Consider the following 17098-nt stretch of genomic DNA (forward strand, 5'->3'; position numbering starts at 1 on the left):
TAATTTTATCCCGTTTTATAGCGGAAATGTTGGACAACATTATGAGGGCTGGAGCTACCTATTTACATATAATTAGCATACAGGTAGGGTGTTCATGGGTAATAAATCGACTTTCACATGTAATGCAGTACAGAGAATATTGAGTCCTTCAAGAGGCATGAAAGAAAACCGTTATTGTGTTGATTGTTCTCTCCATCTCCCTGCAACAGAAACAGGATGGATGGATTAAAGTTATCCTACCAGACATAGGAGTCCTGAATGGGCCCACCAGTCTTATATATCTCGCCTGATCGAGCCTGATCGAGCGCTGATCGAGCGATGAGCGTGGTATCATGTTGCAAGTGGCTGCATGGCTTAGCTTACTAAATGCAAATGCATAAGAGTAATATTCTTAGCATTTCTAGAGCCTACTGCCACACCACACTGAATGCGCCCGATCTCGTCTGATCTCGGAAGCTAAGCAGTGTCGGGCCTAGTTAGTACCTGGATGGGATACTGCCTGGGAATACCAGGTGCTGTAGGCTTTTTTGTGCTCCAAGTTCAGGAAGTGAGCCATTTCTCAATTGCCTTTCAAAACTGCAAGGTCTAGCCGACTAGATGCTTAAAAGTACAAAACTCACTAGGCCCAGAGCCTACGGCCACACCACACTGAATGCGCCCGATCTCGTCTGATCTCGGAAGCTAAGCAGTGTCGGGCCTAGTTAGTACCTGGATGGGAGACCGCCTGGGAATACCAGGTGCTGTAGGCTATTTTGTGCTCCATGATTAGTAATTGCGCAACTTCTCAATTACTTTTCAAATTTGGTATGTTTCCAAAATAATTTTATCCCGTTTTATAGCGGAAATGTTGGACAACATTATGAGGGCTGGAGCTACCTATTTACATATAATTAGCATACAGGTAGTGTGTTCATGGGTAATAAATCGACTTTCACATGTAATGCAGTACAGAGAATATTGAGTCCTTCAAGAGGCATGAAAGAAAGCCGTTATTGTGTTGATTGTTCTCTCCACCTCCCTGCAACAGAAACAGGATGGATGGATTAAAGTTATCCTACCAGACATAGGAGTCCTGAATGGGCCCACCAGTCTTATATATCTCGCCTGATCAAGCGCTGATCGAGCGATGAGCGTGGTATCATGTTGCAAGTGGCTGCATGGCTTAGCTTACTAAATGCAAATGCATAAGAGTAATATTCTTAGCATTTCTAGAGCCTACGGCCACACCACACTGAATGCGCCCGATCTCGTCTGATCTCGGAAGCTAAGCAGTGTCGGGCCTAGTTAGTACCTGGATGGGAGACCGCCTGGGAATACCAGGTGCTGTAGGCTTTTTTGTGCTCCAAGTTCAGGAAGTGAGCCATTTCTCAATTGCCTTTCAAAACTGCAAGGTCTAGCCGACTAGATGCTTAAAAGTACAAAACTCACTAGGCCCAGAGCCTACGGCCACACCACACTGAATGCGCCCGATCTCGTCTGATCTCGGAAGCTAAGCAGTGTCGGGCCTAGTTAGTACCTGTATGGGAGACCGCCTGGGAATACCAGGTGCTGTAGGCTTTTTTGTGCTCCAAGTTCAGGAAGTGAGCCATTTCTCAATTGCCTTTCAAAACTGCAAGGTCTAGCCGACTAGATGCTTAAAAGTACAAAACTCACTAGGACCAGAGCCTAGGGCCACACCACACTGAATGCGCCCGATCTCGTCTGATCTCAGAAGCTAAGCAGTGTCGGGCCTAGTTAGTACCTGGATGGGAGACTGCCTGGGAATACCAGGTGCTGTAGGCTTTTTTGTGCTCCAAGTTCAGGAAGTGAGCCATTTCTCAATTGCCTTTCAAAACTGCAAGGTCTAGCCGACTAGATGCTTAAAAGTACAAAACTCACTAGGCCCAGAGCCTACGGCCACACCACACTGAATGCGCCCGATCTCGTCTGATCTCGGAAGCTAAGCAGTGTCGGGCCTAGTTAGTACCTGGATGGGAGACCGCCTGGGAATACCAGGTGCTGTAGGCTATTTTGTGCTCCATGATTAGTAATTGCACAACTTCTCAATTACTTTTCAAATTTGGTATGTTTCCAAAATAATTTTATCCCGTTTTATAGCGGAAATGTTGGACAACATTATGAGGGCTGGAGCTACCTATTTACATATAATTAGCATACAGGTAGTGTGTTCATGGGTAATAAATCGACTTTCACATGTAATGCAGTACAGAGAATATTGAGTCCTTCAAGAGGCATGAAAGAAAGGCGTTATTGTGTTGATTGTTCTCTCCACCTCCCTGCAACAGAAACAGGATGGATGGATTAAAGTTATCCTACCAGACATAGGAGTCCTGAATGGGCCCACCAGTCTTATATATCTCGCCTGATCGAGCGCTGATCGACCGATGAGCGTGGTATCATGTTGCAAGTGGCTGCATGGCTTAGCTTACTAAATGCAAATGCATAAGAGTAATATTCTTAGCATTACTCGAGCCTACGGCCACACCACACTGAATGCGCCCGATCTCGTCTGATCTCGGAAGCTAAGCAGTGTCGGGCCTAGTTAGTACCTGGATGGGAGACCGCCTGGGAATACCAGGTGCTGTAGGCTTTTTTGTGCTCCAAGTTCAGGAAGTGAGCCATTTCTCAATTGCCTTTCAAAACTGCAAGGTCTAGCCGACTAGATGCTTAAAAGTACAAAACTCACTAGGCCCAGAGCCTACGGCCACACCACACTGAATGCGTCTGATCTCGGAAGCTAAGCAGTGTCGGGCCTAGTTAGTACCTGGATGGGAGACCGCCTGGGAATACCAGGTGCTGTAGGCTTTTTTGTGCTCCAAGTTCAGGAAGTGAGCCATTTCTCAATTGCCTTTCAAAACTGCAAGGTCTAGCCGACTAGATGCTTAAAAGTACAAAACTCACTAGGACCAGAGCCTACGGCCACACCACACTGAATGCGCCCGATCTCGTCTGATCTCGGAAGCTAAGCAGTGTCGGGCCTAGTTAGTACCTGGATGGGAGACCGCCTGGGAATACCAGGTGCTGTAGGCTTTTTTGTGCTCCAAGTTCAGGAAGTGAGCCATTTCTCAATTGCCTTTCAAAACTGCAAGGTCTAGCCGACTAGATGCTTAAAAGTACAAAACTCACTAAGCCCTGAGCCTACGGCCACACCACACTGAATGCGCCTGATCTCGTCTGATCTCGGAAGCTAAGCAGTGTCGGGCCTAGTTAGTACCTGGATGGGAGACCGCCTGGGAATACCAGGTGCTGTAGGCTATTTTGTGCTCCATGATTAGTAATTGCACAACTTCTCAATTACTTTTCAAATTTGGTATGTTTCCAAAATAATTTTATCCCGTTTTATAGCGGAAATGTTGGACAACATTATGAGGGCTGGAGCTACCTATTTACATATAATTAGCATACAGGTAGTGTGTTCATGGGTAATAAATCGACTTTCACATGTAATGCAGTACAGAGAATATTGAGTCCTTCAAGAGGCATGAAAGAAAGCCGTTATTGTGTTGATTGTTCTCTCCACCTCCCTGCAACAGAAACAGGATGGATGGATTAAAGTTATCCTACCAGACATAGGAGTCCTGAATGGGCCCACCAGTCTTATATATCTCGCCTGATCGAGCCTGATCGAGCGATGAGCGTGGTATCATGTTGCAAGTGGCTGCATGGCTTAGCTTACTAAATGCAAATGCATAAGAGTAATATTCTTAGCATTTCTAGAGCCTACGGCCACACCACACTGAATGCGCCCGATCTCGTCTGATCTCGGAAGCTAAGCAGTGTCGGGCCTAGTTAGTACCTGGATGGGAGACTGCCTGGGAATACCAGGTGCTGTAGGCTTTTTTGTGCTCCAAGTTCAGGAAGTGAGCCATTTCTCAATTGCCTTTCAAAACTGCAAGGTCTAGCCGACTAGATGCTTAAAAGTACAAAACTCACTAGACCAGAGCCTACGGCCACACCACACTGAATGCGCCCGATCTCGTCTGATCTCGGAAGCTAAGCAGTGTCGGGCCTAGTTAGTACCTGGATGGGAGACCGCCTGGGAATACCAGGTGCTGTAGGCTATTTTGTGCTCCATGATTAGTAATTGCGCAACTTCTCAATTACTTTTCAAATTTGGTATGTTTCCAAAATAATTTTATCCCGTTTTATAGCGGAAATGTTGGACAACATTATGAGGGCTGGAGCTACCTATTTACATATAATTAGCATACAGGTAGTGTGTTCATGGGTAATAAATCGACTTTCACATGTAATGCAGTACAGAGAATATTGAGTCCTTCAAGAGGCATGAAAGAAAGCCGTTATTGTGTTGATTGTTCTCTCCACCTCCCTGCAACAGAAACAGGATGGATGGATTAAAGTTATCCTACCAGACATAGGAGTCCTGAATGGGCCCACCAGTCTTATATATCTCGCCTGATCAAGCGCTGATCGAGCGATGAGCGTGGTATCATGTTGCAAGTGGCTGCATGGCTTAGCTTACTAAATGCAAATGCATAAGAGTAATATTCTTAGCATTTCTAGAGCCTACGGCCACACCACACTGAATGCGCCCGATCTCGTCTGATCTCGGAAGCTAAGCAGTGTCGGGCCTAGTTAGTACCTGGATGGGAGACCGCCTGGGAATACCAGGTGCTGTAGGCTTTTTTGTGCTCCAAGTTCAGGAAGTGAGCCATTTCTCAATTGCCTTTCAAAACTGCAAGGTCTAGCCGACTAGATGCTTAAAAGTACAAAACTCACTAGGCCCAGAGCCTACGGCCACACCACACTGAATGCGCCCGATCTCGTCTGATCTCGGAAGCTAAGCAGTGTCGGGCCTCGTTAGTACCTGTATGGGAGACCGCCTGGGAATACCAGGTGCTGTAGGCTTTTTTGTGCTCCAAGTTCAGGAAGTGAGCCATTTCTCAATTGCCTTTCAAAACTGCAAGGTCTAGCCGACTAGATGCTTAAAAGTACAAAACTCACTAGGACCAGAGCCTACGGCCACACCACACTGAATGCACCCGATCTCGTCTGATCTCAGAAGCTAAGCAGTGTCGGGCCTAGTTAGTACCTGGATGGGAGACTGCCTGGGAATACCAGGTGCTGTAGGCTTTTTTGTGCTCCAAGTTCAGGAAGTGAGCCATTTCTCAATTGCCTTTCAAAACTGCAAGGTCTAGCCGACTAGATGCTTAAAAGTACAAAACTCACTAGGCCCAGAGCCTACGGCCACACCACACTGAATGCGCCCGATCTCGTCTGATCTCGGAAGCTAAGCAGTGTCGGGCCTAGTTAGTACCTGGATGGGAGACCGCCTGGGAATACCAGGTGCTGTAGGCTATTTTGTGCTCCATGATTAGTAATTGCACAACTTCTCAATTACTTTTCAAATTTGGTATGTTTCCAAAATAATTTTATCCCGTTTTATAGCGGAAATGTTGGACAACATTATGAGGGCTGGAGCTACCTATTTACATATAATTAGCATACAGGTAGTGTGTTCATGGGTAATAAATCGACTTTCACATGTAATGCAGTACAGAGAATATTGAGTCCTTCAAGAGGCATGAAAAAAAGGCGTTATTGTGTTGATTGTTCTCTCCACCTCCCTGCAACAGAAACAGGATGGATGGATTAAAGTTATCCTACCAGACATAGGAGTCCTGAATGGGCCCACCAGTCTTATATATCTCGCCTGATCGAGCGCTGATCGACCGATGAGCGTGGTATCATGTTGCAAGTGGCTGCATGGCTTAGCTTACTAAATGCAAATGCATAAGAGTAATATTCTTAGCATTACTCGAGCCTACGGCCACACCACACTGAATGCGCCCGATCTCGTCTGATCTCGGAAGCTAAGCAGTGTCGGGCCTAGTTAGTACCTGGATGGGAGACCGCCTGGGAATACCAGGTGCTGTAGGCTTTTTTGTGCTCCAAGTTCAGGAAGTGAGCCATTTCTCAATTGCCTTTCAAAACTGCAAGGTCTAGCCGACTAGATGCTTAAAAGTACAAAACTCACTAGGCCCAGAGCCTACGGCCACACCACACTGAATGCGTCTGATCTCGGAAGCTAAGCAGTGTCGGGCCTAGTTAGTACCTGGATGGGAGACCGCCTGGGAATACCAGGTGCTGTAGGCTTTTTTGTGCTCCAAGTTCAGGAAGTGAGCCATTTCTCAATTGCCTTTCAAAACTGCAAGGTCTAGCCGACTAGATGCTTAAAAGTACAAAACTCACTAGGACCAGAGCCTACGGCCACACCACACTGAATGCGCCCGATCTCGTCTGATCTCGGAAGCTAAGCAGTGTCGGGCCTAGTTAGTACCTGGATGGGAGACCGCCTGGGAATACCAGGTGCTGTAGGCTTTTTTGTGCTCCAAGTTCAGGAAGTGAGCCATTTCTCAATTGCCTTTCAAAACTGCAAGGTCTAGCCGACTAGATGCTTAAAAGTACAAAACTCACTAAGCCCTGAGCCTACGGCCACACCACACTGAATGCGCCTGATCTCGTCTGATCTCGGAAGCTAAGCAGTGTCGGGCCTAGTTAGTACCTGGATGGGAGACCGCCTGGGAATACCAGGTGCTGTAGGCTATTTTGTGCTCCATGATTAGTAATTGCACAACTTCTCAATTACTTTTCAAATTTGGTATGTTTCCAAAATAATTTTATCCCGTTTTATAGCGGAAATGTTGGACAACATTATGAGGGCTGGAGCTACCTATTTACATATAATTAGCATACAGGTAGTGTGTTCATGGGTAATAAATCGACTTTCACATGTAATGCAGTACAGAGAATATTGAGTCCTTCAAGAGGCATGAAAGAAAGCCGTTATTGTGTTGATTGTTCTCTCCACCTCCCTGCAACAGAAACAGGATGGATGGATTAAAGTTATCCTACCAGACATAGGAGTCCTGAATGGGCCCACCAGTCTTATATATCTCGCCTGATCGAGCCTGATCGAGCGATGAGCGTGGTATCATGTTGCAAGTGGCTGCATGGCTTAGCTTACTAAATGCAAATGCATAAGAGTAATATTCTTAGCATTTCTAGAGCCTACGGCCACACCACACTGAATGCGCCCGATCTCGTCTGATCTCGGAAGCTAAGCAGTGTCGGGCCTAGTTAGTACCTGGATGGGAGACCGCCTGGGAATACCAGGTGCTGTAGGCTTTTTTGTGCTCCAAGTTCAGGAAGTGAGCCATTTCTCAATTGCCTTTCAAAACTGCAAGGTCTAGCCGACTAGATGCTTAAAAGTACAAAACTCACTAGGCCCAGAGCCTACGGCCACACCACACTGAATGCGCCCGATCTCGTCTGATCTCGGAAGCTAAGCAGTGTCGGGCCTAGTTAGTACCTGGATGGGAGACGGCCTGGGAATACCAGGTGCTGTAGGCTTTTTTGTGCTCCAAGTTCAGGAAGTGAGCCATTTCTCAATTGCCTTTCAAAACTGCAAGGTCTAGCCGACTAGATGCTTAAAAGTACAAAACTCACTAGGACCAGAGCCTACGGCCACACCACACTGAATGCGCCCAATCTCGTCTGATCTCGGAAGCTAAGCAGTGTCGGGCCTAGTTAGTACCTGGATGGGAGACCGCCTGGGAATACCAGGTGCTGTAGGCTTTTTTGTGCTCCAAGTTCAGGAAGTGAGCCATTTCTCAATTGCCTTTCAAAACTGCAAGGTCTAGCCGACTAGATGCTTAAAAGTACAAAACTCACTAGGCCCAGAGCCTACAGCCACACCACACTGAATGCGCCCGATCTCGTCTGATCTCGGAAGCTAAGCAGTGTCGGGCCTAGTTAGTACCTGGATGGGAGACCGCCTGGGAATACCAGGTGCTGTAGGCTATTTTGTGCTCCATGATTAGTAATTGCACAACTTCTCAATTACTTTTCAAATTTGGTATGTTTCCAAAATAATTTTATCCCGTTTTATAGCGGAAATGTTGGACAACATTATGAGGGCTGGAGCTACCTATTTACATATAATTAGCATACAGGTAGTGTGTTCATGGGTAATAAATCGACTTTCACATGTAATGCAGTACAGAGAATATTGAGTCCTTCAAGAGGCATGAAAGAAAGCCGTTATTGTGTTGATTGTTCTCTCCACCTCCCTGCAACAGAAACAGGATGGATGGATTAAAGTTATCCTACCAGACATAGGAGTCCTGAATGGGCCCACCAGTCTTATATATCTCGCCTGATCGAGCCTGATCGAGCGATGAGCGTGGTATCATGTTGCAAGTGGCTGCATGGCTTAGCTTACTAAATGCAAATGCATAAGAATAATATTCTTAGCATTTCTAGAGCCTACGGCCACACCACACTGAATGCGCCCGATCTCGTCTGATCTCGGAAGCTAAGCAGTGTCGGGCCTAGTTAGTACCTGGATGGGAGACCGCCTGGGAATACCAGGTGCTGTAGGCTTTTTTGTGCTCCAAGTTCAGGAAGTGAGCCATTTCTCAATTGCCTTTCAAAACTGCAAGGTCTAGCCGACTAGATGCTTAAAAGTACAAAACTCACTAGGCCCAGAGCCTACGGCCACACCACACTGAATGCGCCCGATCTCGTCTGATCTCGGAAGCTAAGCAGTGTCGGGCCTAGTTAGTACCTGGATGGGAGACCGCCTGGGAATACCAGGTGCTGTAGGCTTTTTTGTGCTCCAAGTTCAGGAAGTGAGCCATTTCTCAATTGCCTTTCAAAACTGCAAGGTCTAGCCGACTAGATGCTTAAAAGTACAAAACTCACTAGGACCAGAGCCTACGGCCACACTACACTGAATGTGCCCGATCTCGTCTGATCTCAGAAGCTAAGCAGTGTCGGGCCTAGTTAGTACCTGGATGGGAGACCGCCTGGGAATACCAGGTGCTGTAGGCTATTTTGTGCTCCATGATTAGTAATTGCACAACTTCTCAATTACTTTTCAAATTTGGTATGTTTCCAAAATAATTTTATCCCGTTTTATAGCGGAAATGTTGGACAACATTATGAGGGCTGGAGCTACCTATTTACATATAATTAGCATACAGGTAGTGTGTTCATGGGTAATAAATCGACTTTCACATGTAATGCAGTACAGAGAATATTGAGTCCTTCAAGAGGCATGAAAGAAAGCCGTTATTGTGTTGATTGTTCTCTCCACCTCCCTGCAACAGAAACAGGATGGATGGATTAAAGTTATCCTACCAGACATAGGAGTCCTGAATGGGCCCACCAGTCTTATATATCTCGCCTGATCGAGCGCTGATCGAGCGATGAGCGTGGTATCATGTTGCAAGTGGCTGCATGGCTTAGCTTACTAAATGCAAATGCATAAGAGTAATATTCTTAGCATTACTAGAGCCTACGGCCACACCACACTGAATGCGCCCGATCTCGTCTGATCTCGGAAGCTAAGCAGTGTCGGGCCTAGTTAGTACCTGGATGGGAGACTGCCTGGGAATACCAGGTGCTGTAGGCTTTTTTGTGCTCCAAGTTCAGGAAGTGAGCCATTTCTCAATTGCCTTTCAAAACTGCAAGGTCTAGCCGACTAGATGCTTAAAAGTACAAAACTCACTAAGCCCAGAGCCTACGGCCACACCACACTGAATGCGCCCGATCTCGTCTGATCTCGGAAGCTCAGCAGTGTCGGGCCTAGTTAGTACCTGGATGGGAGACCGCCTGGGAATACCAGGTGCTGTAGGCTATTTTGTGCTCCATGATTAGTAATTGCGCAACTTCTCAATTACTTTTCAAATTTGGTATGTTTCCAAAATAATTTTATCCCGTTTTATAGCGGAAATGTTGGACAACATTATGAGGGCTGGAGCTACCTATTTACATATAATTAGCATACAGGTAGTGTGTTCATGGGTAATAAATCGACTTTCACATGTAATGCAGTACAGAGAATATTGAGTCCTTCAAGAGGCATGAAAGAAAGGCGTTATTGTGTTGATTGTTCTCTCCACCTCCCTGCAACAGAAACAGGATGGATGGATTAAAGTTATCCTACCAGACATAGGAGTCCTGAATGGGCCCACCAGTCTTATATATCTCGCCTGATCGAGCGCTGATCGACCGATGAGCGTGGTATCATGTTGCAAGTGGCTGCATGGCTTAGCTTACTAAATGCAAATGCATAAGAGTAATATTCTTAGCATTACTCGAGCCTACGGCCACACCACACTGAATGCGCCCGATCTCGTCTGATCTCGGAAGCTAAGCAGTGTCGGGCCTAGTTAGTACCTGGATGGGAGACCGCCTGGGAATACCAGGTGCTGTAGGCTTTTTTGTGCTCCAAGTTCAGGAAGTGAGCCATTTCTCAATTGCCTTTCAAAACTGCAAGGTCTAGCCGACTAGATGCTTAAAAGTACAAAACTCACTAGGCCCAGAGCCTACGGCCACACCACACTGAATGCGCCCGATCTCGTCTGATCTCGGAAGCTAAGCAGTGTCGGGCCTAGTTAGTACCTGTATGGGAGACCGCCTGGGAATACCAGGTGCTGTAGGCTTTTTTGTGCTCCAAGTTCAGGAAGTGAGCCATTTCTCAATTGCCTTTCAAAACTGCAAGGTCTAGCCGACTAGATGCTTAAAAGTACAAAACTCACTAGGACCAGAGCCTAGGGCCACACCACACTGAATGCGCCCGATCTCGTCTGATCTCAGAAGCTAAGCAGTGTCGGGCCTAGTTAGTACCTGGATGGGAGACTGCCTGGGAATACCAGGTGCTGTAGGCTTTTTTGTGCTCCAAGTTCAGGAAGTGAGCCATTTCTCAATTGCCTTTCAAAACTGCAAGGTCTAGCCGACTAGATGCTTAAAAGTACAAAACTCACTAGGCCCAGAGCCTACGGCCACACCACACTGAATGCGCCCGATCTCGTCTGATCTCGGAAGCTAAGCAGTGTCGGGCCTAGTTAGTACCTGGATGGGAGACCGCCTGGGAATACCAGGTGCTGTAGGCTATTTTGTGCTCCATGATTAGTAATTGCACAACTTCTCAATTACTTTTCAAATTTGGTATGTTTCCAAAATAATTTTATCCCGTTTTATAGCGGAAATGTTGGACAACATTATGAGGGCTGGAGCTACCTATTTACATATAATTAGCATACAGGTAGTGTGTTCATGGGTAATAAATCGACTTTCACATGTAATGCAGTACAGAGAATATTGAGTCCTTCAAGAGGCATGAAAGAAAGGCGTTATTGTGTTGATTGTTCTCTCCACCTCCCTGCAACAGAAACAGGATGGATGGATTAAAGTTATCCTACCAGACATAGGAGTCCTGAATGGGCCCACCAGTCTTATATATCTCGCCTGATCGAGCGCTGATCGACCGATGAGCGTGGTATCATGTTGCAAGTGGCTGCATGGCTTAGCTTACTAAATGCAAATGCATAAGAGTAATATTCTTAGCATTACTCGAGCCTACGGCCACACCACACTGAATGCGCCCGATCTCGTCTGATCTCGGAAGCTAAGCAGTGTCGGGCCTAGTTAGTACCTGGATGGGAGACCGCCTGGGAATACCAGGTGCTGTAGGCTTTTTTGTGCTCCAAGTTCAGGAAGTGAGCCATTTCTCAATTGCCTTTCAAAACTGCAAGGTCTAGCCGACTAGATGCTTAAAAGTACAAAACTCACTAGGCCCAGAGCCTACGGCCACACCACACTGAATGCGTCTGATCTCGGAAGCTAAGCAGTGTCGGGCCTAGTTAGTACCTGGATGGGAGACCGCCTGGGAATACCAGGTGCTGTAGGCTTTTTTGTGCTCCAAGTTCAGGAAGTGAGCCATTTCTCAATTGCCTTTCAAAACTGCAAGGTCTAGCCGACTAGATGCTTAAAAGTACAAAACTCACTAGGACCAGAGCCTACGGCCACACCACACTGAATGCGCCCGATCTCGTCTGATCTCGGAAGCTAAGCAGTGTCGGGCCTAGTTAGTACCTGGATGGGAGACCGCCTGGGAATACCAGGTGCTGTAGGCTTTTTTGTGCTCCAAGTTCAGGAAGTGAGCCATTTCTCAATTGCCTTTCAAAACTGCAAGGTCTAGCCGACTAGATGCTTAAAAGTACAAAACTCACTAAGCCCTGAGCCTACGGCCACACCACACTGAATGCGCCTGATCTCGTCTGATCTCGGAAGCTAAGCAGTGTCGGGCCTAGTTAGTACCTGGATGGGAGACCGCCTGGGAATACCAGGTGCTGTAGGCTATTTTGTGCTCCATGATTAGTAATTGCACAACTTCTCAATTACTTTTCAAATTTGGTATGTTTCCAAAATAATTTTATCCCGTTTTATAGCGGAAATGTTGGACAACATTATGAGGGCTGGAGCTACCTATTTACATATAATTAGCATACAGGTAGTGTGTTCATGGGTAATAAATCGACTTTCACATGTAATGCAGTACAGAGAATATTGAGTCCTTCAAGAGGCATGAAAGAAAGCCGTTATTGTGTTGATTGTTCTCTCCACCTCCCTGCAACAGAAACAGGATGGATGGATTAAAGTTATCCTACCAGACATAGGAGTCCTGAATGGGCCCACCAGTCTTATATATCTCGCCTGATCGAGCCTGATCGAGCGATGAGCGTGGTATCATGTTGCAAGTGGCTGCATGGCTTAGCTTACTAAATGCAAATGCATAAGAGTAATATTCTTAGCATTTCTAGAGCCTACGGCCACACCACACTGAATGCGCCCGATCTCGTCTGATCTCGGAAGCTAAGCAGTGTCGGGCCTAGTTAGTACCTGGATGGGAGACTGCCTGGGAATACCAGGTGCTGTAGGCTTTTTTGTGCTCCAAGTTCAGGAAGTGAGCCATTTCTCAATTGCCTTTCAAAACTGCAAGGTCTAGCCGACTAGATGCTTAAAAGTACAAAACTCACTAGACCAGAGCCTACGGCCACACCACACTGAATGCGCCCGATCTCGTCTGATCTCGGAAGCTAAGCAGTGTCGGGCCTAGTTAGTACCTGGATGGGAGACCGCCTGGGAATACCAGGTGCTGTAGGCTATTTTGTGCTCCATGATTAGTAATTGCGCAACTTCTCAATTACTTTTCAAATTTGGTATGTTTCCAAAATAATTTTATCCCGTTTTATAGCGGAAATGTTGGACAACATTATGAGGGCTGGAGCTACCTATTTACATATAATTAGCATACAGGTAGTGTGTTCATGGGTAATAAATCGACTTTCACATGTAATGCAGTACAGAGAATATTGAGTCCTTCAAGAGGCATGAAAGAAAGCCGTTATTGTGTTGATTGTTCTCTCCACCTCCCTGCAACAGAAACAGGATGGATGGATTAAAGTTATCCTACCAGACATAGGAGTCCTGAATGGGCCCACCAGTCTTATATATCTCGCCTGATCAAGCGCTGATCGAGCGATGAGCGTGGTATCATGTTGCAAGTGGCTGCATGGCTTAGCTTACTAAATGCAAATGCATAAGAGTAATATTCTTAGCATTTCTAGAGCCTACGGCCACACCACACTGAATGCGCCCGATCTCGTCTGATCTCGGAAGCTAAGCAGTGTCGGGCCTAGTTAGTACCTGGATGGGAGACCGCCTGGGAATACCAGGTGCTGTAGGCTTTTTTGTGCTCCAAGTTCAGGAAGTGAGCCATTTCTCAATTGCCTTTCAAAACTGCAAGGTCTAGCCGACTAGATGCTTAAAAGTACAAAACTCACTAGGCCCAGAGCCTACGGCCACACCACACTGAATGCGCCCGATCTCGTCTGATCTCGGAAGCTAAGCAGTGTCGGGCCTCGTTAGTACCTGTATGGGAGACCGCCTGGGAATACCAGGTGCTGTAGGCTTTTTTGTGCTCCAAGTTCAGGAAGTGAGCCATTTCTCAATTGCCTTTCAAAACTGCAAGGTCTAGCCGACTAGATGCTTAAAAGTACAAAACTCACTAGGACCAGAGCCTACGGCCACACCACACTGAATGCACCCGATCTCGTCTGATCTCAGAAGCTAAGCAGTGTCGGGCCTAGTTAGTACCTGGATGGGAGACTGCCTGGGAATACCAGGTGCTGTAGGCTTTTTTGTGCTCCAAGTTCAGGAAGTGAGCCATTTCTCAATTGCCTTTCAAAACTGCAAGGTCTAGCCGACTAGATGCTTAAAAGTACAAAACTCACTAGGCCCAGAGCCTACGGCCACACCACACTGAATGCGCCCGATCTCGTCTGATCTCGGAAGCTAAGCAGTGTCGGGCCTAGTTAGTACCTGGATGGGAGACCGCCTGGGAATACCAGGTGCTGTAGGCTATTTTGTGCTCCATGATTAGTAATTGCACAACTTCTCAATTACTTTTCAAATTTGGTATGTTTCCAAAATAATTTTATCCCGTTTTATAGCGGAAATGTTGGACAACATTATGAGGGCTGGAGCTACCTATTTACATATAATTAGCATACAGGTAGTGTGTTCATGGGTAATAAATCGACTTTCACATGTAATGCAGTACAGAGAATATTGAGTCCTTCAAGAGGCATGAAAAAAAGGCGTTATTGTGTTGATTGTTCTCTCCACCTCCCTGCAACAGAAACAGGATGGATGGATTAAAGTTATCCTACCAGACATAGGAGTCCTGAATGGGCCCACCAGTCTTATATATCTCGCCTGATCGAGCGCTGATCGACCGATGAGCGTGGTATCATGTTGCAAGTGGCTGCATGGCTTAGCTTACTAAATGCAAATGCATAAGAGTAATATTCTTAGCATTACTCGAGCCTACGGCCACACCACACTGAATGCGCCCGATCTCGTCTGATCTCGGAAGCTAAGCAGTGTCGGGCCTAGTTAGTACCTGGATGGGAGACCGCCTGGGAATACCAGGTGCTGTAGGCTTTTTTGTGCTCCAAGTTCAGGAAGTGAGCCATTTCTCAATTGCCTTTCAAAACTGCAAGGTCTAGCCGACTAGATGCTTAAAAGTACAAAACTCACTAGGCCCAGAGCCTACGGCCACACCACACTGAATGCGTCTGATCTCGGAAGCTAAGCAGTGTCGGGCCTAGTTAGTACCTGGATGGGAGACCGCCTGGGAATACCAGGTGCTGTAGGCTTTTTTGTGCTCCAAGTTCAGGAAGTGAGCCATTTCTCAATTGCCTTTCAAAACTGCAAGGTCTAGCCGACTAGATGCTTAAAAGTACAAAACTCACTAGGACCAGAGCCTACGGCCACACCACACTGAATGCGCCCGATCTCGTCTGATCTCGGAAGCTAAGCAGTGTCGGGCCTAGTTAGTACCTGGATGGGAGACCGCCTGGGAATACCAGGTGCTGTAGGCTTTTTTGTGCTCCAAGTTCAGGAAGTGAGCCATTTCTCAATTGCCTTTCAAAACTGCAAGGTCTAGCCGACTAGATGCTTAAAAGTACAAAACTCACTAAGCCCTGAGCCTACGGCCACACCACACTGAATGCGCCTGATCTCGTCTGATCTCGGAAGCTAAGCAGTGTCGGGCCTAGTTAGTACCTGGATGGGAGACCGCCTGGGAATACCAGGTGCTGTAGGCTATTTTGTGCTCCATGATTAGTAATTGCACAACTTCTCAATTACTTTTCAAATTTGGTATGTTTCCAAAATAATTTTATCCCGTTTTATAGCGGAAATGTTGGACAACATTATGAGGGCTGGAGCTACCTATTTACATATAATTAGCATACAGGTAGTGTGTTCATGGGTAATAAATCGACTTTCACATGTAATGCAGTACAGAGAATATTGAGTCCTTCAAGAGGCATGAAAGAAAGCCGTTATTGTGTTGATTGTTCTCTCCACCTCCCTGCAACAGAAACAGGATGGATGGATTAAAGTTATCCTACCAGACATAGGAGTCCTGAATGGGCCCACCAGTCTTATATATCTCGCCTGATCGAGCCTGATCGAGCGATGAGCGTGGTATCATGTTGCAAGTGGCTGCATGGCTTAGCTTACTAAATGCAAATGCATAAGAGTAATATTCTTAGCATTTCTAGAGCCTACGGCCACACCACACTGAATGCGCCCGATCTCGTCTGATCTCGGAAGCTAAGCAGTGTCGGGCCTAGTTAGTACCTGGATGGGAGACCGCCTGGGAATACCAGGTGCTGTAGGCTTTTTTGTGCTCCAAGTTCAGGAAGTGAGCCATTTCTCAATTGCCTTTCAAAACTGCAAGGTCTAGCCGACTAGATGCTTAAAAGTACAAAACTCACTAGGCCCAGAGCCTACGGCCACACCACACTGAATGCGCCCGATCTCGTCTGATCTCGGAAGCTAAGCAGTGTCGGGCCTAGTTAGTACCTGGATGGGAGACGGCCTGGGAATACCAGGTGCTGTAGGCTTTTTTGTGCTCCAAGTTCAGGAAGTGAGCCATTTCTCAATTGCCTTTCAAAACTGCAAGGTCTAGCCGACTAGATGCTTAAAAGTACAAAACTCACTAGGACCAGAGCCTACGGCCACACCACACTGAATGCGCCCAATCTCGTCTGATCTCGGAAGCTAAGCAGTGTCGGGCCTAGTTAGTACCTGGATGGGAGACCGCCTGGGAATACCAGGTGCTGTAGGCTTTTTTGTGCTCCAAGTTCAGGAAGTGAGCCATTTCTCAATTGCCTTTCAAAACTGCAAGGTCTAGCCGACTAGATGCTTAAAAGTACAAAACTCACTAGGCCCAGAGCCTACAGCCACACCACACTGAATGCGCCCGATCTCGTCTGATCTCGGAAGCTAAGCAGTGTCGGGCCTAGTTAGTACCTGGATGGGAGACCGCCTGGGAATACCAGGTGCTGTAGGCTATTTTGTGCTCCATGATTAGTAATTGCACAACTTCTCAATTACTTTTCAAATTTGGTATGTTTCCAAAATAATTTTATCCCGTTTTATAGCGGAAATGTTGGACAACATTATGAGGGCTGGAGCTACCTATTTACATATAATTAGCATACAGGTAGTGTGTTCATGGGTAATAAATCGACTTTCACATGTAATGCAGTACAGAGAATATTGAGTCCTTCAAGAGGCATGAAAGAAAGCCGTTATTGTGTTGATTGTTCTCTCCACCTCCCTGCAACAGAAACAGGATGGATGGATTAAAGTTATCCTACCAGACATAGGAGTCCTGAATGGGCCCACCAGTCTTATATATCTCGCCTGA

At 46.6% G+C, this 17098-nt stretch overlaps 47 non-coding genes and 4 pseudogenes across 47 annotated transcripts; all 51 read left to right on the top strand.

Moving 5' to 3' along the window:
- Positions 1-405: 405 nt before the first annotated feature.
- LOC138480159 (5S ribosomal RNA) lies at positions 406-524 on the top strand. Its single transcript, XR_011273867.1, has one exon. It is a non-coding gene; the product is annotated as a 5S ribosomal RNA (ribosomal RNA).
- Positions 525-630: 106 nt separating this feature from the next.
- On the top strand, positions 631-749 carry LOC138476013 (5S ribosomal RNA). Its single transcript, XR_011270104.1, has one exon. It is a non-coding gene; the product is annotated as a 5S ribosomal RNA (ribosomal RNA).
- Positions 750-1213: 464 nt separating this feature from the next.
- LOC138476014 (5S ribosomal RNA) lies at positions 1214-1332 on the top strand. The gene has a single exon (XR_011270105.1). It is a non-coding gene; the product is annotated as a 5S ribosomal RNA (ribosomal RNA).
- Positions 1333-1438: 106 nt separating this feature from the next.
- LOC138478170 (5S ribosomal RNA) lies at positions 1439-1557 on the top strand. Its single transcript, XR_011272062.1, has one exon. It is a non-coding gene; the product is annotated as a 5S ribosomal RNA (ribosomal RNA).
- A 106-nt stretch (positions 1558-1663) lies between these two features.
- Positions 1664-1782, top strand: LOC138480389 (5S ribosomal RNA). Its single transcript, XR_011274069.1, has one exon. It is a non-coding gene; the product is annotated as a 5S ribosomal RNA (ribosomal RNA).
- A 106-nt stretch (positions 1783-1888) lies between these two features.
- On the top strand, positions 1889-2007 carry LOC138476016 (5S ribosomal RNA). Its single transcript, XR_011270106.1, has one exon. It is a non-coding gene; the product is annotated as a 5S ribosomal RNA (ribosomal RNA).
- A 464-nt stretch (positions 2008-2471) lies between these two features.
- On the top strand, positions 2472-2590 carry LOC138476017 (5S ribosomal RNA). Its single transcript, XR_011270107.1, has one exon. It is a non-coding gene; the product is annotated as a 5S ribosomal RNA (ribosomal RNA).
- A 106-nt stretch (positions 2591-2696) lies between these two features.
- LOC138474540 (5S ribosomal RNA) lies at positions 2697-2805 on the top strand (annotated as a pseudogene).
- Positions 2806-2911: 106 nt separating this feature from the next.
- LOC138476018 (5S ribosomal RNA) lies at positions 2912-3030 on the top strand. The gene has a single exon (XR_011270108.1). It is a non-coding gene; the product is annotated as a 5S ribosomal RNA (ribosomal RNA).
- A 106-nt stretch (positions 3031-3136) lies between these two features.
- Positions 3137-3255, top strand: LOC138478068 (5S ribosomal RNA). The gene has a single exon (XR_011271969.1). It is a non-coding gene; the product is annotated as a 5S ribosomal RNA (ribosomal RNA).
- Positions 3256-3718: 463 nt separating this feature from the next.
- LOC138478397 (5S ribosomal RNA) lies at positions 3719-3837 on the top strand. The gene has a single exon (XR_011272268.1). It is a non-coding gene; the product is annotated as a 5S ribosomal RNA (ribosomal RNA).
- Positions 3838-3942: 105 nt separating this feature from the next.
- LOC138476019 (5S ribosomal RNA) lies at positions 3943-4061 on the top strand. Its single transcript, XR_011270109.1, has one exon. It is a non-coding gene; the product is annotated as a 5S ribosomal RNA (ribosomal RNA).
- Positions 4062-4525: 464 nt separating this feature from the next.
- On the top strand, positions 4526-4644 carry LOC138476020 (5S ribosomal RNA). Its single transcript, XR_011270110.1, has one exon. It is a non-coding gene; the product is annotated as a 5S ribosomal RNA (ribosomal RNA).
- Positions 4645-4750: 106 nt separating this feature from the next.
- On the top strand, positions 4751-4869 carry LOC138479501 (5S ribosomal RNA). The gene has a single exon (XR_011273270.1). It is a non-coding gene; the product is annotated as a 5S ribosomal RNA (ribosomal RNA).
- A 106-nt stretch (positions 4870-4975) lies between these two features.
- Positions 4976-5094, top strand: LOC138479619 (5S ribosomal RNA). Its single transcript, XR_011273377.1, has one exon. It is a non-coding gene; the product is annotated as a 5S ribosomal RNA (ribosomal RNA).
- A 106-nt stretch (positions 5095-5200) lies between these two features.
- LOC138476021 (5S ribosomal RNA) lies at positions 5201-5319 on the top strand. The gene has a single exon (XR_011270111.1). It is a non-coding gene; the product is annotated as a 5S ribosomal RNA (ribosomal RNA).
- A 464-nt stretch (positions 5320-5783) lies between these two features.
- Positions 5784-5902, top strand: LOC138476022 (5S ribosomal RNA). The gene has a single exon (XR_011270112.1). It is a non-coding gene; the product is annotated as a 5S ribosomal RNA (ribosomal RNA).
- A 106-nt stretch (positions 5903-6008) lies between these two features.
- Positions 6009-6117, top strand: LOC138474541 (5S ribosomal RNA; annotated as a pseudogene).
- A 106-nt stretch (positions 6118-6223) lies between these two features.
- On the top strand, positions 6224-6342 carry LOC138476024 (5S ribosomal RNA). Its single transcript, XR_011270114.1, has one exon. It is a non-coding gene; the product is annotated as a 5S ribosomal RNA (ribosomal RNA).
- A 106-nt stretch (positions 6343-6448) lies between these two features.
- LOC138478070 (5S ribosomal RNA) lies at positions 6449-6567 on the top strand. Its single transcript, XR_011271971.1, has one exon. It is a non-coding gene; the product is annotated as a 5S ribosomal RNA (ribosomal RNA).
- A 463-nt stretch (positions 6568-7030) lies between these two features.
- Positions 7031-7149, top strand: LOC138476025 (5S ribosomal RNA). Its single transcript, XR_011270115.1, has one exon. It is a non-coding gene; the product is annotated as a 5S ribosomal RNA (ribosomal RNA).
- A 106-nt stretch (positions 7150-7255) lies between these two features.
- LOC138479655 (5S ribosomal RNA) lies at positions 7256-7374 on the top strand. Its single transcript, XR_011273410.1, has one exon. It is a non-coding gene; the product is annotated as a 5S ribosomal RNA (ribosomal RNA).
- A 106-nt stretch (positions 7375-7480) lies between these two features.
- Positions 7481-7599, top strand: LOC138479295 (5S ribosomal RNA). Its single transcript, XR_011273083.1, has one exon. It is a non-coding gene; the product is annotated as a 5S ribosomal RNA (ribosomal RNA).
- A 106-nt stretch (positions 7600-7705) lies between these two features.
- Positions 7706-7824, top strand: LOC138477663 (5S ribosomal RNA). The gene has a single exon (XR_011271601.1). It is a non-coding gene; the product is annotated as a 5S ribosomal RNA (ribosomal RNA).
- Positions 7825-8287: 463 nt separating this feature from the next.
- Positions 8288-8406, top strand: LOC138476027 (5S ribosomal RNA). Its single transcript, XR_011270116.1, has one exon. It is a non-coding gene; the product is annotated as a 5S ribosomal RNA (ribosomal RNA).
- Positions 8407-8512: 106 nt separating this feature from the next.
- On the top strand, positions 8513-8631 carry LOC138476028 (5S ribosomal RNA). The gene has a single exon (XR_011270117.1). It is a non-coding gene; the product is annotated as a 5S ribosomal RNA (ribosomal RNA).
- Positions 8632-8737: 106 nt separating this feature from the next.
- LOC138480218 (5S ribosomal RNA) lies at positions 8738-8856 on the top strand. The gene has a single exon (XR_011273921.1). It is a non-coding gene; the product is annotated as a 5S ribosomal RNA (ribosomal RNA).
- A 464-nt stretch (positions 8857-9320) lies between these two features.
- On the top strand, positions 9321-9439 carry LOC138478399 (5S ribosomal RNA). The gene has a single exon (XR_011272270.1). It is a non-coding gene; the product is annotated as a 5S ribosomal RNA (ribosomal RNA).
- A 106-nt stretch (positions 9440-9545) lies between these two features.
- On the top strand, positions 9546-9664 carry LOC138479254 (5S ribosomal RNA). Its single transcript, XR_011273046.1, has one exon. It is a non-coding gene; the product is annotated as a 5S ribosomal RNA (ribosomal RNA).
- Positions 9665-10128: 464 nt separating this feature from the next.
- LOC138476029 (5S ribosomal RNA) lies at positions 10129-10247 on the top strand. The gene has a single exon (XR_011270118.1). It is a non-coding gene; the product is annotated as a 5S ribosomal RNA (ribosomal RNA).
- A 106-nt stretch (positions 10248-10353) lies between these two features.
- On the top strand, positions 10354-10472 carry LOC138478171 (5S ribosomal RNA). The gene has a single exon (XR_011272063.1). It is a non-coding gene; the product is annotated as a 5S ribosomal RNA (ribosomal RNA).
- A 106-nt stretch (positions 10473-10578) lies between these two features.
- On the top strand, positions 10579-10697 carry LOC138480391 (5S ribosomal RNA). The gene has a single exon (XR_011274070.1). It is a non-coding gene; the product is annotated as a 5S ribosomal RNA (ribosomal RNA).
- Positions 10698-10803: 106 nt separating this feature from the next.
- On the top strand, positions 10804-10922 carry LOC138476030 (5S ribosomal RNA). Its single transcript, XR_011270119.1, has one exon. It is a non-coding gene; the product is annotated as a 5S ribosomal RNA (ribosomal RNA).
- A 464-nt stretch (positions 10923-11386) lies between these two features.
- LOC138476031 (5S ribosomal RNA) lies at positions 11387-11505 on the top strand. The gene has a single exon (XR_011270120.1). It is a non-coding gene; the product is annotated as a 5S ribosomal RNA (ribosomal RNA).
- A 106-nt stretch (positions 11506-11611) lies between these two features.
- LOC138474542 (5S ribosomal RNA) lies at positions 11612-11720 on the top strand (annotated as a pseudogene).
- Positions 11721-11826: 106 nt separating this feature from the next.
- On the top strand, positions 11827-11945 carry LOC138476032 (5S ribosomal RNA). The gene has a single exon (XR_011270121.1). It is a non-coding gene; the product is annotated as a 5S ribosomal RNA (ribosomal RNA).
- Positions 11946-12051: 106 nt separating this feature from the next.
- Positions 12052-12170, top strand: LOC138478071 (5S ribosomal RNA). Its single transcript, XR_011271972.1, has one exon. It is a non-coding gene; the product is annotated as a 5S ribosomal RNA (ribosomal RNA).
- Positions 12171-12633: 463 nt separating this feature from the next.
- Positions 12634-12752, top strand: LOC138478400 (5S ribosomal RNA). Its single transcript, XR_011272271.1, has one exon. It is a non-coding gene; the product is annotated as a 5S ribosomal RNA (ribosomal RNA).
- Positions 12753-12857: 105 nt separating this feature from the next.
- Positions 12858-12976, top strand: LOC138476033 (5S ribosomal RNA). Its single transcript, XR_011270122.1, has one exon. It is a non-coding gene; the product is annotated as a 5S ribosomal RNA (ribosomal RNA).
- A 464-nt stretch (positions 12977-13440) lies between these two features.
- Positions 13441-13559, top strand: LOC138476034 (5S ribosomal RNA). Its single transcript, XR_011270123.1, has one exon. It is a non-coding gene; the product is annotated as a 5S ribosomal RNA (ribosomal RNA).
- A 106-nt stretch (positions 13560-13665) lies between these two features.
- On the top strand, positions 13666-13784 carry LOC138479502 (5S ribosomal RNA). The gene has a single exon (XR_011273271.1). It is a non-coding gene; the product is annotated as a 5S ribosomal RNA (ribosomal RNA).
- A 106-nt stretch (positions 13785-13890) lies between these two features.
- LOC138479620 (5S ribosomal RNA) lies at positions 13891-14009 on the top strand. The gene has a single exon (XR_011273378.1). It is a non-coding gene; the product is annotated as a 5S ribosomal RNA (ribosomal RNA).
- A 106-nt stretch (positions 14010-14115) lies between these two features.
- Positions 14116-14234, top strand: LOC138476036 (5S ribosomal RNA). The gene has a single exon (XR_011270125.1). It is a non-coding gene; the product is annotated as a 5S ribosomal RNA (ribosomal RNA).
- Positions 14235-14698: 464 nt separating this feature from the next.
- LOC138476039 (5S ribosomal RNA) lies at positions 14699-14817 on the top strand. The gene has a single exon (XR_011270126.1). It is a non-coding gene; the product is annotated as a 5S ribosomal RNA (ribosomal RNA).
- A 106-nt stretch (positions 14818-14923) lies between these two features.
- On the top strand, positions 14924-15032 carry LOC138474543 (5S ribosomal RNA; annotated as a pseudogene).
- A 106-nt stretch (positions 15033-15138) lies between these two features.
- Positions 15139-15257, top strand: LOC138476040 (5S ribosomal RNA). Its single transcript, XR_011270127.1, has one exon. It is a non-coding gene; the product is annotated as a 5S ribosomal RNA (ribosomal RNA).
- A 106-nt stretch (positions 15258-15363) lies between these two features.
- Positions 15364-15482, top strand: LOC138478072 (5S ribosomal RNA). Its single transcript, XR_011271973.1, has one exon. It is a non-coding gene; the product is annotated as a 5S ribosomal RNA (ribosomal RNA).
- Positions 15483-15945: 463 nt separating this feature from the next.
- On the top strand, positions 15946-16064 carry LOC138476041 (5S ribosomal RNA). The gene has a single exon (XR_011270128.1). It is a non-coding gene; the product is annotated as a 5S ribosomal RNA (ribosomal RNA).
- Positions 16065-16170: 106 nt separating this feature from the next.
- On the top strand, positions 16171-16289 carry LOC138479656 (5S ribosomal RNA). The gene has a single exon (XR_011273411.1). It is a non-coding gene; the product is annotated as a 5S ribosomal RNA (ribosomal RNA).
- A 106-nt stretch (positions 16290-16395) lies between these two features.
- LOC138479296 (5S ribosomal RNA) lies at positions 16396-16514 on the top strand. Its single transcript, XR_011273084.1, has one exon. It is a non-coding gene; the product is annotated as a 5S ribosomal RNA (ribosomal RNA).
- Positions 16515-16620: 106 nt separating this feature from the next.
- LOC138477664 (5S ribosomal RNA) lies at positions 16621-16739 on the top strand. The gene has a single exon (XR_011271602.1). It is a non-coding gene; the product is annotated as a 5S ribosomal RNA (ribosomal RNA).
- Positions 16740-17098: the final 359 nt, after the last annotated feature.

This window comes from Ambystoma mexicanum, chromosome 8, assembly GCF_040938575.1.
Source record: "Ambystoma mexicanum isolate Mex_15411 chromosome 8, UKY_AmexF1_1, whole genome shotgun sequence".
Taxonomy (NCBI): domain Eukaryota; kingdom Metazoa; phylum Chordata; class Amphibia; order Caudata; family Ambystomatidae; genus Ambystoma; species Ambystoma mexicanum.